This window comes from Ochotona curzoniae, unplaced genomic scaffold (genome assembly GCF_017591425.1).
Source record: "Ochotona curzoniae isolate NIBS_2020 unplaced genomic scaffold, NIBS_Ocur_1.0 patch1, whole genome shotgun sequence".
NCBI lineage: Eukaryota > Metazoa > Chordata > Mammalia > Lagomorpha > Ochotonidae > Ochotona > Ochotona curzoniae.
The window spans coordinates 37069-51037 of record NW_024466639.1 but is presented as its reverse complement, the minus strand read 5'-3'; the positions used below and the strand labels follow the sequence as shown (position 1 = coordinate 51037).

General features: G+C 47.1%; 1 protein-coding gene across 1 annotated transcript in view; it reads right to left on the bottom strand.

The window, feature by feature from the left end:
- LOC121166246 (focal adhesion kinase 1-like) overlaps positions 1-13969 on the bottom strand; it is a 229385-nt gene that overhangs the window by 189010 nt on the left and 26406 nt on the right. The window contains exon 2 of the mRNA XM_040995346.1: positions 12744-12834. The gene's annotated coding sequence lies outside the window, so the exon portion shown is untranslated. The remainder of the gene's footprint in view (positions 1-12743; positions 12835-13969) is intronic.

Below are 13969 nucleotides of genomic sequence, written 5' to 3'. Positions count from 1 at the left end.
GTAAGGATTTGATCCTTTAAAAAAAACACAGGAAAACAACGGCAGGTGCTAGCGTGGTCATTAAGATACCTGCACTCACATCAGAACGCCTGGGTGTGACTCCCAGCCTCCTGCTGATGCAGACCTTAGAAGACGACAGTGATGGGGCCGGCACCATGGCCTAGCGGCTAGAGTCCTCGCCTTGAGCGTGTCAGGACCTGATATGGACACCGGTTCTAATCCCGGAGGTCCCACAGTCGAGGACAGCCCAAAGCCTTGGGATCCTGCATCTCTGTGAGAGACCTGGAAGAGCTCTTGGCTCCTGGATTAGAATCGGCACAGCACTGGCCATTGTGGTCACCTGGGGAGAGAATCATCGGATGAAAGATCTTTCTGTCTCTCCTCCTCTCTCTATATACCTGACTTTGCAATAAAAATAAATAAATCTTTAATTTAAAAAAAAAAAAAAGGCTGCAACAGTGATAGCTGGAGAAATGGGCTCCTGCCAGACGCGGGAGGCCCAGAATGAGGGCCTGGTTCAGCCTCGTCCCATCTACTGCAGACATGTGGGGAACAAATCAATCAATGACAGCATGTTGTCTCTACCTTGCAAATTAATAAAAGTTAAATTTTTAAAATAAGTTAAAACTATAAGAAATTAAATAGGACAAATTTTTTTTAATATTTATGCTCCACCTCTATTCTGAATATACAACTTTCACCATGTAATAAAAATGAATACACTAAAAAAGCAAGTTGCAATATAACCTTTTAGAAGACAACTGAAGTGACAATTAAATTCAACATGTGTGGCATTACTAACAACACAACTCAGGTGGAACAAACACAACAACTGCACACAGTGCCACCTGGGTGACAGCACAGGGACATGTCATCAACCACAAGAGATAGGCAGGCCACTCTAAGCCTTCAAACCGAGATGAAATCAAGGAAGAGGTTTTCAGAAGAAAATGCAAGTAAAGCAAAGACGGTCATCCCTCTGCTTCGTCCGCTCCACCGTCGTCAAGGAGGCAGCAGAAACATCAGCTGTGGAGCAGCATGCGCAGGTCCCCAGGCCGCAGTGAGCAGCTGCAGACGCCTGGCAGGCCTGAAGAACAGAAACTAGCCGGGAACGCCCATGATGCACCTCACTGCATCACTGATGACGAAATGAGCACATCCGAGGGACAGCTCACCCCTTCAGGCAGCAGCCTTCCCACTGTCTACAGTCAGAGAACTGACTTCGAGATGAAACCAGCAGAGACACAACCTCCTGTGTTTGATTCTCACTGCCTACTGCTGCGGCCTGACAGCAAAAGGCGAACGGGAGGAGACATGCTAAGAAGCTGCTGCTTAGGACACCAAGAGGCAACACAAGAAACAAGCAACTCACAGACATGCAAAACACTTCACTTACAACAGCAACTAAGCTGATGTCAAGTTTTTTATTTTTTGGTCTTTGCTTTGTGAATCAGAGATGACAAGCCTTTCCCCCACTGCTTCACTTGCTAAGACCTTCAACAGCCAAGGCTGGAAGAGGCTACACACGGGAAGTGGAACTCAACTCAATTTCCCAAGTGGCGGCAGGGACCCAAGGACTTAAGCCACAGGTGCTCTCTGAGGGTGTGTATTAGCAGGAAACTGGATCAGAAGCAGTGGCAGGTGGGCTTCAGTGCCAACACTTCGATACAGGATCCCAGTGCCCCAGGCAATGGCCATGCCTTCTGCTATTTACTGTGTACATTCCTTATGTTACCTTAGCAGTTAACATGTAATTGTGACCCACAATTACGCAAAATAACTAAAGACAGGGTTGAAAACAGCATAATTAAATCTGCCACATCAGGGCCTGATGTGATAGCATAGTGGCTATCACTCCCCTTGCACGCCCTGGAATCCCATATGGGCGCCAGTTCTAGTCCCGTCAGCCCTGCTTCCCATCCAGCTCCCTGCTTTTGGCCTGGGAAAGCAGTGGAGGACGGCCCAAAGCTTTGGGAGACCTGGAAGAAGCTCCTGGCTCCTAGCTTCAAATCGGCTCAGCTCCAACTATTGCGGCCACTTGGGGAGTGAATCACTGGATGGAAGATCTTCCTGTCTCTCCTCCTCTCTGTATATCTGACTTTGCAATATAAATAAATAAATAAATAAATCTAAAAAAATTTTTGTCACATCAATATTACAAAGAACCTATTTCTTACTATATTAGTAAAACCTTTTCTCCAGAATTACAACGGCCTGCACACCAAAGAACCCTGAAATAATCTAATCTCTACAATTTTCTCCGTGCAGATCGTAATATGCAAACACATTATAAAATATTAAATCTCCTAAAATCAGATTACATAAACCAATTAAGACTGCTTCCAGAAGCAGCGTCTAAGCTGAAGTTTCACATAAACCTCCAAGTTACCTAACCCAAAAAATTTACTCCAGTGTAACTAGGAAGAAAACGTCGACTCCACCGGGCACACGTGCAATCAATCCCAGGTACTCCGACTCCAGCACACGCACCTGGACCAGCCAGTGTCCCTCCTGCTTTTCTTTCTAGTTTGCTTCTTTGTGATTTCACATCTACAGATGCTTCCAAACTGTCATGGATAAATGGAATTAAAAAGTAAGTTTATTTTATCGTGAAAAAATTTGAAATCCATGCATAAATTTTCATAATATCTATTTTCCACAAACCTTGTATAAAGTGCCTACATCAAGTAAAAACATCAATTCAGTAAGTGTGAACACTCAGGTGTGTACCCTCCACTATTCCCACAGCCCTTGTGGACCGTAAGTTCTCACTGCTCAACTTAGCATCAGGTGGCTGCTGATCTGACTCTTCTTGCACATTCAGCTTTGCCTCTCCCAAAAGGTGCGGAAACAGAGTCCTAATTCCACAGAGTTCTGTGTTTTCACTTGGCAGATTCATTGACACGGCTGTCCTTGTCGATGGCGAACTCTGCCTTAGTGCTGCACAGGCTCCCAGAGGATCAGATACCAGAACCTGTTCCGGCCATTTACCAGTTGAAGGCACCTGAGCTGTTTCCCACGGTTAGGAACAGAGCTGCTGTCCACATCCGTGCAGGGCCACTGCTGTGCACCTGATGCTCACTGCTAGGAAACACCCAGGAAACTGAGGGCTGCACGGTAAATGCACGTTCCAGTCTAAACAGCCAAGTGGCTCCCAGCACTGCATGCCAACTCTGGCTGTCCCACCTCCCTGTCGCCTGGCACTGTCACCTGCTCTTCGGCTTTAATGCTGGCCATGCTAACCGTTGCCATGGCATCTCACTGGGATTCGAACTGGCATTCCCTAACAGCTGCTGAAGCTGACCGAGCTTCTGTCGGTATGATGATTATCATCCATAGGGAAAACGCTCAAATCCGTTAGCCATTTTCAAACTAAAATTCTTGTTGAGATCTTTTATGTTTTTACTTTTATTTTGTTTATTTGGAAGTAGGCGACAAAGAAGAGAAGTCTTCCATCTGTTGCTCACAGTCGCTGGGGTGAGGTCAGGCTGGCGCCAGGAGCTGCTTCCAGGTGTCTCACACAGAAAGAGGCCAAACCTTCTGGGCCCCCCGCTTCCTCCACTGCTTTCCCAAGTGCTTCAAGCAGGGAGCTGGATTGGAAATGGGGTAGGCAGGACTCAGACCAGTGCCCCCAGGGATGCTGGCACTGCAGGCAGCAGCGTTACTCACTATGACACAGCACAGGCTTTGACATCAGTCATTTTTAACACAGATAACTTGAAAGTCAATTTAATGAAAATCTTGTGTATTATGTAAAGTCTCAGCACTTTAGAAAAAAAAATAAATAAAAGTATGATTTACGAAACGAGGTAGAAAGAAAACAGACTCATTCCTCCTTCTGCTTACTTTGTATGCAAGAATCTCAGGAAAATGTTACCTGCCTACTTCTAGGGACAAGAAACCAAATGTCCTGTTTCTGAAAGTTCTCTCAGTATGAGTCAGGAATGCAAATGACAGAATATTAACACACTTCAACATGACTAACATTTAAAACGGAAGGGTGCAGGAAAGGCAGCGGCTCAGTAGGTGGCGCTCTTCTCCTGGCTATCACCTCCACGTGTGCTAAGCACAAAGACAGGATTTGATACTGCCTGATAGAACCTTGGACACGTTTCTTAATTCCTCTAGCCCAATTTTTCATCTCTAAAATGGGAATAATTACTGCATTACTGAGCCGTTATAAAGAATTAACTCAGACTCCAACCCCTACAGTGATGGCACTCAAACGACAGGTATGATGACAAGGCAAGTCAGACCAGACAGAGGCAGTCTTCCTTGGGGACTGGCACAGTCTGAGGAGCAGGGACACCTGCAAGCAAGCGACAGGCCTCCGTCTGCAAGCACAGAGGCCATGCAAAGATCTGACTGCCACCATCCACGACCGTACGGCCTGCCCGTCTGCCACTGCTGACAGGGACACCACAGGGACAGATCAGTGCCCGCTCACACGGGCACGGCCTCCCACACCGTGCCTGTCCTCTCCCCAGCTGAGCTAAGCAGTTTCTTAACTCTCCTGCTGTCATTCATCTTGTTCTGGCCTGAAAACCAGTGTGATGCCACAGCACTCTTGTTGCATTGTGTGTGACACGTCTGTAATATTTATCCACGAATCAGTACATAAAATGAACACTGAGATGCAGTATTCCTGAAATATCCTATCTTCAAACAGGAGGACATTAAGGGGCCAACGCGGAGGCTAACAGGCTAATACTCCACCTGCAAGCACTGGCATCCAACATGGGCACCAGTGCATATCCCAGCTGCTCTGCTTCCTCCCCATCCCTCTGCTTGTGGCCTGGGAAAGCAGCGGAGGATGACCCAAGTCCTTGGCACCTTGCACCCATGCGGGAGACCCACAGAAAGCTCCTGGCTTCACTTCAGATCAGCTCTGGTCATTGCGGCCACTTGGAGAGTGAAACAGCAGTGGGAGATCCTTCTGCCTGTTTTGCTCTGTAAGTCTGCCTTTGCAATAAAAATAAACTTTTAAAAACAAAAAAAAGCTTCTCATCAGTGTTTACTGTTCTGAATGCTGCAGTTTCCACAGAGTCTATAAGTAGGATAGCATGCAAATCTTGCAAGATGTCACAACACAGGTGCTTAAGCTAACAAAAAGGAACATCTCCCTCCTTGCTGTTTCCTGCTGTTTTCACAGGATGTCCCTACTCACCCGAGTAAGCCTCTCTTTGAAACTATGTGAGGAGTTAGACTGGGTAGTAGGCAGTTAGGGCATTCTGGGTCCCCAAGTCATCATTTTTTCTCAAATATAAAGGGGCATTTTCCCCACCATGTCTTGGATTCACCAGAGCAGTCTCTGCATATTTTAACGTATCAGGAACACGCTTCCCCAAGGGACAAGGGCGACATTAACATATCAATTCCCCACCTGAAGCATCTGCCAGATTCGGTCCACTGCCAAGGGGGAGGGCTCAGACTGGCCTCTTCATCATTAAAAAGGGACCAAGGAAAGTTGGCCAGTGACACCTTTCTGGCCTTTTGTCCCAAGAAACATCTTGGAGCAGCACCTTTAAAAGATGCTTTCCCTGTCATTAATATGGGTCTTCTTCTCTTTTCCTCCTGCCACTATGGCAGGGGTAAGGGTCTTTTCTATCTCAGAGCCCCCTCCTGTCACTAGGAAGGGAGTCTCCTCAACTTTTCTAATAAATCTTGCTTTAAAACTAAACTGTGTCTGCATGAAAATTCTTCTTTCCTGCAAGACAAGAATTGAGGTTGCTGCCGTATTCGGGGTCAAAAACCCTACAACAAAATCATCTCCCTTTCTCATAACTTCCAAATATATTTTCCTCAACCAACAGGACCCCTCAACTGCATCCAATTCCACAGCCCAGCGGAGCTGCCCAAGCAGAGGAAAGGAGCTGTGCCGATCCCAAGCCAGAAGCCAGGATCCTCCTCCATGTCTCACGCAGGTGCAGGTGCAGGGTCCCAAGCCTATGGGCCGTCCTAGACTGCCTTCCCAGGTCACAAGCAGGGAGCTGGGTAGGAAGTGGAGCACCTGGGACATGCACTGGCGCCCATATGGGATCCCTGTGCTTGAAAGGCAAGGATTTATCTGCTGAGCCTCATGCCAGGCCTTCCCTCCAGAACTCTGAATTACATTATCATTTTTCTACTGATGAATTATCTTGGGCAATGAAAAGAAGGGCAGGAGCTTGTGTTCCAAGTACATCCACATGCCTGGAGGAAGAAGGGAACATAGCCAAAAGAAACGAACTGGCTTCAAGTACAGCTCTACTGATCCTGGAAAATTCTAATTTACCTTTGGAATCTAAGTGTTCTCAATTGAAAAATGGCAACACAATCCGCCTTCCACACCTGACTGGGCTGCACAGCCTGGATCCCGTGTAGCGGCAGGTCTGATGATGCTGATTAAAATGCAAACTCCAGGTCGGTACTGTCTCGCTACCTCCCAGGAAGTGGACTACGCCCATGTTAAACGAGAGCTCAGTCAGCTTTTCCCACTCCTAAGCACTACCAAAATGCCCCTCAAGCTGGAAAGCCCACCCTGACCTGTCAGTTGCACTGATGGCGCTGATCCTCCTGGAAGCCTCCTCCCATCTGTGCAAGGAGCTATCACTTCTGGCGTCCTCCCACCTGCCCAGCGCCCAATGCAGCAGGGGAACGGCCATGACCCCAGACCTGTCCTTTCACGGAACGCTCAGTGCCCAGCGTTCCCTTGCCATCCACCTGCAGCTTGGTGCTTTATTCCAAAGTCGTACTCTCGGCTGCTAGGAGACTTTGAAATGCCTGTAGTCCTTGACGCCACTAAAGAACATAGGTGTTTTCTGCGTTTGTGATTTTGCCTTAATGGCTTGGCTGGGCGCTGTGTGAACCCCAGGCCTGACAGTCTCCGCGTCACCCGGCAGGACACCTGGCAGGTCACGCAGGCAGACCACTCCTCAGGAAGGAAGTACCTGGTGTTTGATAAGACTCAACACCCCATAGCACATCAATTTGTACTTTTTGAAAGTTGCTTGCTTCAAACCCACCAATATATATAAACCTGCTAAATCATGATTGTATAATTAATAGCCTGAAATGTATAAGAATCCTGTGCTGTCCAACCTGGGGACTCTCTCGCTCTTTTTCTGCCCTGCTGATCCTGCAGCAGCCTCAGCTGCAGCAGACCCTCCCCTCCAGCCCAGTGGCTGGGAGACCTAGGCTAACCTAAATAAACCACCTTTACGCCTTAGCACCGACTTCAGACTTGATAATTTTCTGGGGTTCTAAAAATCCAGCACAACACCATCTCTTCCCACAGCTCTCTACTGCCCAGATCAAAGACTTTCTAGTGAACTTAACTCTTCTTGCCCCTGATCCAAGGTGTCAGCAAATCCTAGCAGTTCTACCCTGAAAATACACAGACACCAAGCTAGCTGCACCCTCCTAAAAGAAAACAAATCTTGAGAGAACAAGAACATATCCATCTTGTTCAAAAGGGGAAGTCCAGCGTGTAATATGGTGCCCAGCATTCTAGACATGTAAGCAGCTTTTGTATTTTTAAGTATATTCACCTCAACTGTGTTACTGTGCCCGGTGCTAAGAAAAAGATGCCTTTGGGGTCAGCATGGCGGCATAAAGGGGTCAAAGCAGTGGGTACAGCACACTAATCCTCCACCTGCAGTGCCAGCAGCCCTTATGGGTGCAGGTTCATGTCCCGTTGCTCCACTTTTGATTGATCCAGCTCCCTGCTAATGACCTGGAAAAGCAGTGAAGGGTAGCCAAGGGCTTTGCCTCTGCATCCATGTGGGAGACCAGGAGAAGCTCCAAGCCACACACTCCACTCTGTCCATTGTGGCCATCTGGCGAGTGAACCAGTGGATTAAAGATAGTGCATGCTCTGTTGCTCTTGCACGCTCATACTCTATTTCAAATAAATTAATCTTAAAAAAAAAAAAAAAGTGGTGTGCAGAGTCTCAGTGCATCTTTCCTGTCACCACCACCTTCCCACAATCCACTGGCTCAAAATGATCTCCATATATATTCCAACAACTCAATTCCTCCCACATTTTTCTTCGCACTTGGAGAAGGGGGTAGTTCTAAAACACCTGCATCACAAATGTCTGCCTCCCACACGACCAGAAACAAAGCAAGGAGCAAGGATCAAACCCAGCTGAGCTGAGTCAGCCTAACAGCTGTACCGGACACATGGCCTCCAACAGCTGTGCAGTGCAAGTCAGGCCCCAGCGCAGCAGCACCAGCCTCACTGCACGGGACATGAGATGCACTCGTAGAGGGGTTGACCGTCTTTTCAGAATTTGGCAGGAACACTGGTTATGAGGTTATTTTCCTGGACTTATATTTTACTGAAGCAAAAGCCAAATTGGGATGAGTAAATTTTGTCCTGCATCTCTGTTATAAGCAGTAAACATACCTCACAGGAAACAGCAAGTTAAGCCACTGCCTACAAAACCAGTATCCCATATGAGCACTGTTTGAGCGCCGGCTGCTCCACTGCCAATCCATCCAGGCAGGGAGCAGAAGATGGCCCAACTGCCCGGGCCCTGCCATCTACATGAGACACCCATGTGGAGCTACGACTCCTAGCGTCAGCCTGGCCAGGCCTAGCAGACACAGCCACCTGGGGCCTGAGCCAGCATATAGAAGTTATCTGTGTCTGTGTGTGTGTGTCTCCCACACCCATCAAGCACTCTGTAAAAATAAACAAATGGACCTTAATCAGCATTTAGTGAAAACTGTAGGCTAAGCAGAGACATAAATAACAAAAATGTTGCCCTCAAAAACACAGAAACAAGCTATAAAAAAGAAAACTGCAATACTAAAGAGGGTAGGAGGAGACAGTCCCACTGGCAGGACTTGGTTCCTCTCACAAGCGGAACACAGTCACACAGGACACACGCGGGACAGAGCAGGCCCTCTCCCCTTGCCTCCCACGAGCAGAAGGACGGAAAAACACAAGTAAGGTATCTAGGCCTTGGTAGAACATGCAAAGGGCATGACATAATGTCCACGCCCTAATATCTAAAACCACAGGCAGATGGGAGCATGTAAGCAGAACAGAGTGAGTGGCCTGACCCTCACACGGAAATGCAGCGACAACCCACGGCCGGCACTCCTACCACAGTAACCAGGTCAGATTGCATAGCTGGAAGTCAGCAGCAATTCTGAGGACTTAGCATACGTGTAACTAGTGTAACGAATGCTCACCAGCTCCAGGGGAGCATCACACCACAGTATAATATTGCTACCTGCTACGTCAGCACTCAGCAACTCCATTTCTGATCCAGCTGTCTGCTAATGGCCTGGGAAAGCAGCAGAGAATAGCCCAAGTGTTGCAGCCCCACTCCACCCCTGTCATCCACGTGGCAGACCCAGATGAAGCTCGAGGCTTCAACCTGGATAAGCACTGGCCATTGCACCACCTGGGGAGACAATCAGAGAATGAAAGAACTCTTCCTCTCTCTTTCTCAAAAACAAGAAATTAATAATCTTAAAAAGGAAGCTCTGGGCCCTGTGTGGTAGGCCAGTGGCTAAAGTCCTCGCCTTGAACACACCGTGATCCCATGTGGGCGCTGGTTCTAGTTCCAGTGGCCCAGCTCCCCATTCAGCTCCCTGCTTGTGGCCTGGGAAAGCAGTCAAGGACAGCCCAAAGCCTTGGGACCCTGCACCCATTGTGGGAGACTGCAGGACATTCAGAATCCTTGCTGCTGTGGGAGACATAGCCAGTTGAATCTCCCCTGAAGGAGCCAGGAGCAACTGATAAGGAGATGAATGAGCAGGATACATCCTGTTCACAGGTTTTCTCTAAACCTGCTAGAGGAACTAGCTGTGTTTTGGGGAACTGTACCTTGCTGTTGAGATGTAAATGGCTCAAGCCCCTCCTCCCTGGATGCCTATGTGACAACCTTCCTTTAAAAGTCTGGTGCTGTTAATAAACTTTGGCTATTGACCATCAGTCAGTAGTCCAAGCATGTTATGATTGTCTCCATGCACCGAGTCCATCGCTGCTGGACAGTGACAAGTGGCGCCTGGACAGCGACTTGTTATGTGTGCTGCGGAGACCCCCACAGAAAGGGGTGAGTGGGAAAATGGGCCAGAACCAGTGCAGAGCACAGCCTTTCATCTCTCTTACGCAGAAATTTTCAGTGAAAAGTGAGGCAAAGGTAACTAGGCAGCAACTGTGTTCTTATTTAGAGCTTATTTGTGAATATAATCCTTGGTCTCCAGATGAAGGGACACTAGAAACTGAATTTAAGAATTTTACTCAGAAAAATGGTGAAAAGGCCGGAAGGATAGAAGATATTCATGTTAGTTTTTGGATTACATGGGCTTTAATTAAAGCTGTTATTATAATTTTAGAAGGGGAACCTGCAAGAAACTCCTCTAAGAGGAGACACTCCCAAAATGTAGCTAAAAAATAAATGTTTCATATTACAGACAAGGAAGAAAGAGAAATAGAGCCCTTACTAGGCCCACCTAACAGGAAAGGCCGCTGTAATACGGCTAAAAAAGCAATGCCTCATAGTACAGAGGAGGAGGATGGCAGAGAGGAGCTGGTGAGAGTTCCCTAAGGGAAGGTGCCACCACAATGTGGCCAGGGAAGAAATGGCTCATACTACAGATGAAGATGAAAGAGGACGTGTGAGACCCTCCCACGAGGAGACACCGCTGTAATGCGGCTAAAAGAGAAAGGCCTTAAACTACAGATGTGGAAATTAGAAAAAGAAAACTCAGGAGAGATTCTCGTAATGAGAGATGCTATTGCAATGTAATTAGAAAAGAAACTAAAGCTTCCCATGTTAAAACAGTAAAATCCCATGACTTCTCTGAATCTTCTAGTGAGGTAAATGAGGATGGGATAAAAGAACAGTTAAACATCAGCCCACGCCATCTCACTCTTAAATCTGATCAAAGACTTTTCCAAATGTCTGGTAATCCCTGGAGACCTCATGAATTTCGACTGCTTTTTCCAATTATACTTAGTCAAGAAAATAATCAACCTGATGGCTACCATGGTAACCAGAGAAGGGTGGAGTTTGCCTCCAACCAGACCAGGAACAGGTGGTAGAACTCTGGTGGGCCCTCAGGCTGTGAGACCAACCACTGCACCAATGAGGGGCACAGACCCATATCCCCCCCCATAAGGGCCGAGGTGACCCCGTCTCAGCTTCCGTGTCAAGGAGAGTTTAAAAGGACCCCTTCCCGTTTCTTCTGGCTCTTCTTCCTCTGCAGCCCACTCCTTCACTTCTGGTGTTTCTGCTGCGCGGGGAAGGGAAGTCAGTGACTGCGGTTCCCTGAAACAAAGGCCATCTAAATTCTTTTCATATATTTGGCTGAGTTATTCTTTCCCTGGTGGTTGGCAAATCTAACATTTTGGCCAGTGACAAATTTAACATTTGGCGAGTGGCGAATCTAACACAACCTACCTATGAAAGCCTAAATGTTAATGCCATCACAGCTTTTTAAAAGGCTTGTGTGTCTTACGGACCTACTTCTTCACATATGAGGGAATATTTAAATGGCTGGAGCCAGGGAGCAAACTGGATTCTTTATGATGTGGAAGTAGTAGCAAAAACAGGGCTTTCTCCTTCTCAATATTTACAGTGGAAAATGTGGAGGAGCGATATGGCTAAGGAAAAATTGCGATCCTTAGGAGCATCAGGTCGGCAACTCCCTGGAGGGGGGCAACTGACTTATGATATGTTAGTCGGAGATGGACAGTGGGTTACTACAGAGCAGCAGATACAGCTACTCAAGCTGCGCTCCACCCACATACAAGACGCAGCGCTGTGGGCCTGGGAGAACGCTGACACTGGGTCTGAATTTGCAGGCAGTTATACAAAAATCATCCAAGGAGCTGGAGAATCGTATGCTGACTCTTTAGGACGTTTGACTGACTCCACAGAAAAACAAGTCGGAGAGAAGGCACTAGGAAATTGTTATTAAAGTAACTGGCTTTGTCTCCCACAATAGCAAAGATCCTGAATGTCCTACAGGAGACCCAGAAGAAGCTACTGGCTCCTGACTTCAGATCAGCTCAGCTCCGGCCATTGTGGCTGACTGGGGAGTGAATCAACAGATCCTTCTCTGTCTCTCCTCCTCTCTGTATATCTGATTTTCCAATAAAAATAAATAAAACAAAAAAGGAAGTTCTTCACTTAATAAAGAATAAAAATCATCTACCGAGGTTGCTAAGATCTACATTAAGTAATTATGTTCAAATTAAAAATTACATTTTATGTATGTTTGGTGTGTAAGCGAACAACACAACATACATATGCGTTTCAGGATTGTCAGTGACTGGGGGACCCACTGGCAATCCTGGAGAGCACCCCACGTGGATCTGTATGCAGCTACGTGGACTGCTGTATGCAGCCACATCAACGCTGAACCCAGAGACAAGAACAAGGTAGCAGAAACACAAAACTCAGAAGCCAGAGCCACTGTGAGCCCAGCTCTGCATTCTGTCTAACCTCGGTCTAACCTTGGTCTGGATTTCAGCTTATACCACAAGAAATGGGAAAAATGAGAATCTAATCTGTAATTGTAACTACGATTAACCAATAACATATACTTCTTGCTTATCACAGAGAGCAGTACGTTTATGAAGCAGCTAGACACAGTAGCATTAAACAACTTTCTTGCTTCACCTATTCTGTAAAACCAATTACCTTCCATTTCTACTCTAGTCACACTCTAATAAGTGAAACACAAAGCAGATAAAATAGAAAGTCAAGACACAAATGTAGCAGGAGAATTATACTCACAGTTCAGAAGACCACAATAACTTAAGGAGGAATCAACGATTTTTTAAAAATACTCCTAGTTTCTCTTTCTTCTTTCCATAACACAGAGAACCTAAAAAAAATTTCAAAAGACCCGATTATACAAAGAGCCTCCTTAACCTTTTTCAAAGCTCAACCACCTTCATCTTGACTTCTCCATAGCCCGCACACACTGCACTAGAGCTCAGACAAAGGAAGGCACCAAGGCTGCCTCAAGTCCATACTCACGCACACATATCTGTGTCTCGGCCTCTTTAAGACACACCGCACCCCCCCCCACACACACACACACACACACTTGTTTTTGAAGAGACAGAGAGAGATTTCCCACCATCCCCAATCCACAGTGGTCAGAGCTGAGCTGGACTCACACATGTTTCCCCCATGTTTCCAACTCGAGGTATCATCGCTGCTCCCCAGAGGCTGCAGTGGCAACCAAGCCAGGAGCTGGGGCTAAGTGTCCACCCTGGGCACGGCATGGGTCTGATTGAAGTCAGCACAAATCACAGAACTGACAACTGCCCAATGCCAACAAGATAAACTAAGCTGGCACAGAGTTCAGTAGTAAGTTCAGTATACACATCTATTCCACTTCCTCTCACTAAAGTTATACTGAAGAGGCATTAAAACAAATGAAAATAAAAACTTTTTAAAATGTGAAACCCAACAAGGGAACTTACAGCAGGAAAAGAACCTTCAGCTGTTAGTAAAGCTACCAAGGAAGACAGAACCCAAAGCAAACAGGAAAAACGGAAAAGAAAAAACCTTGGAGGAAGTAGAAACAATGGCAGACTGGAAGCAGGGAGTGACTAAGCAGTCCAAGCCAGAGCTGAACGAAGTCAGCAGGCAACCGCACTGAGAACCCAGTCCCAGCGCAGGGTCAGACAGCTCAGGACAGCAGGCAGACCTGGGGGCAAGAACAAGAGAAGGGCTGCGTGCCATCTGCACACACTCCAACAAGAGCCTCATCCCGACGCCTTCAACCCTGACAGTACTCAACAGGGCTGGACGGTCACGGAACGCATGCTGAGCTCGCCACCCTCCTGGGGCAGTCAGGGCCACCCTGCAGGACAGAGATCATTAGAATATTCCAGAAGCCAACACTGGGATTCCCCAACAAATGGCCTACCCAGAATATCTCCCCTGCAAGCCTGAGACTCACAAAGCCACATTCATATACTTAAGGCTTCCAAAGAATTTTTTGATCC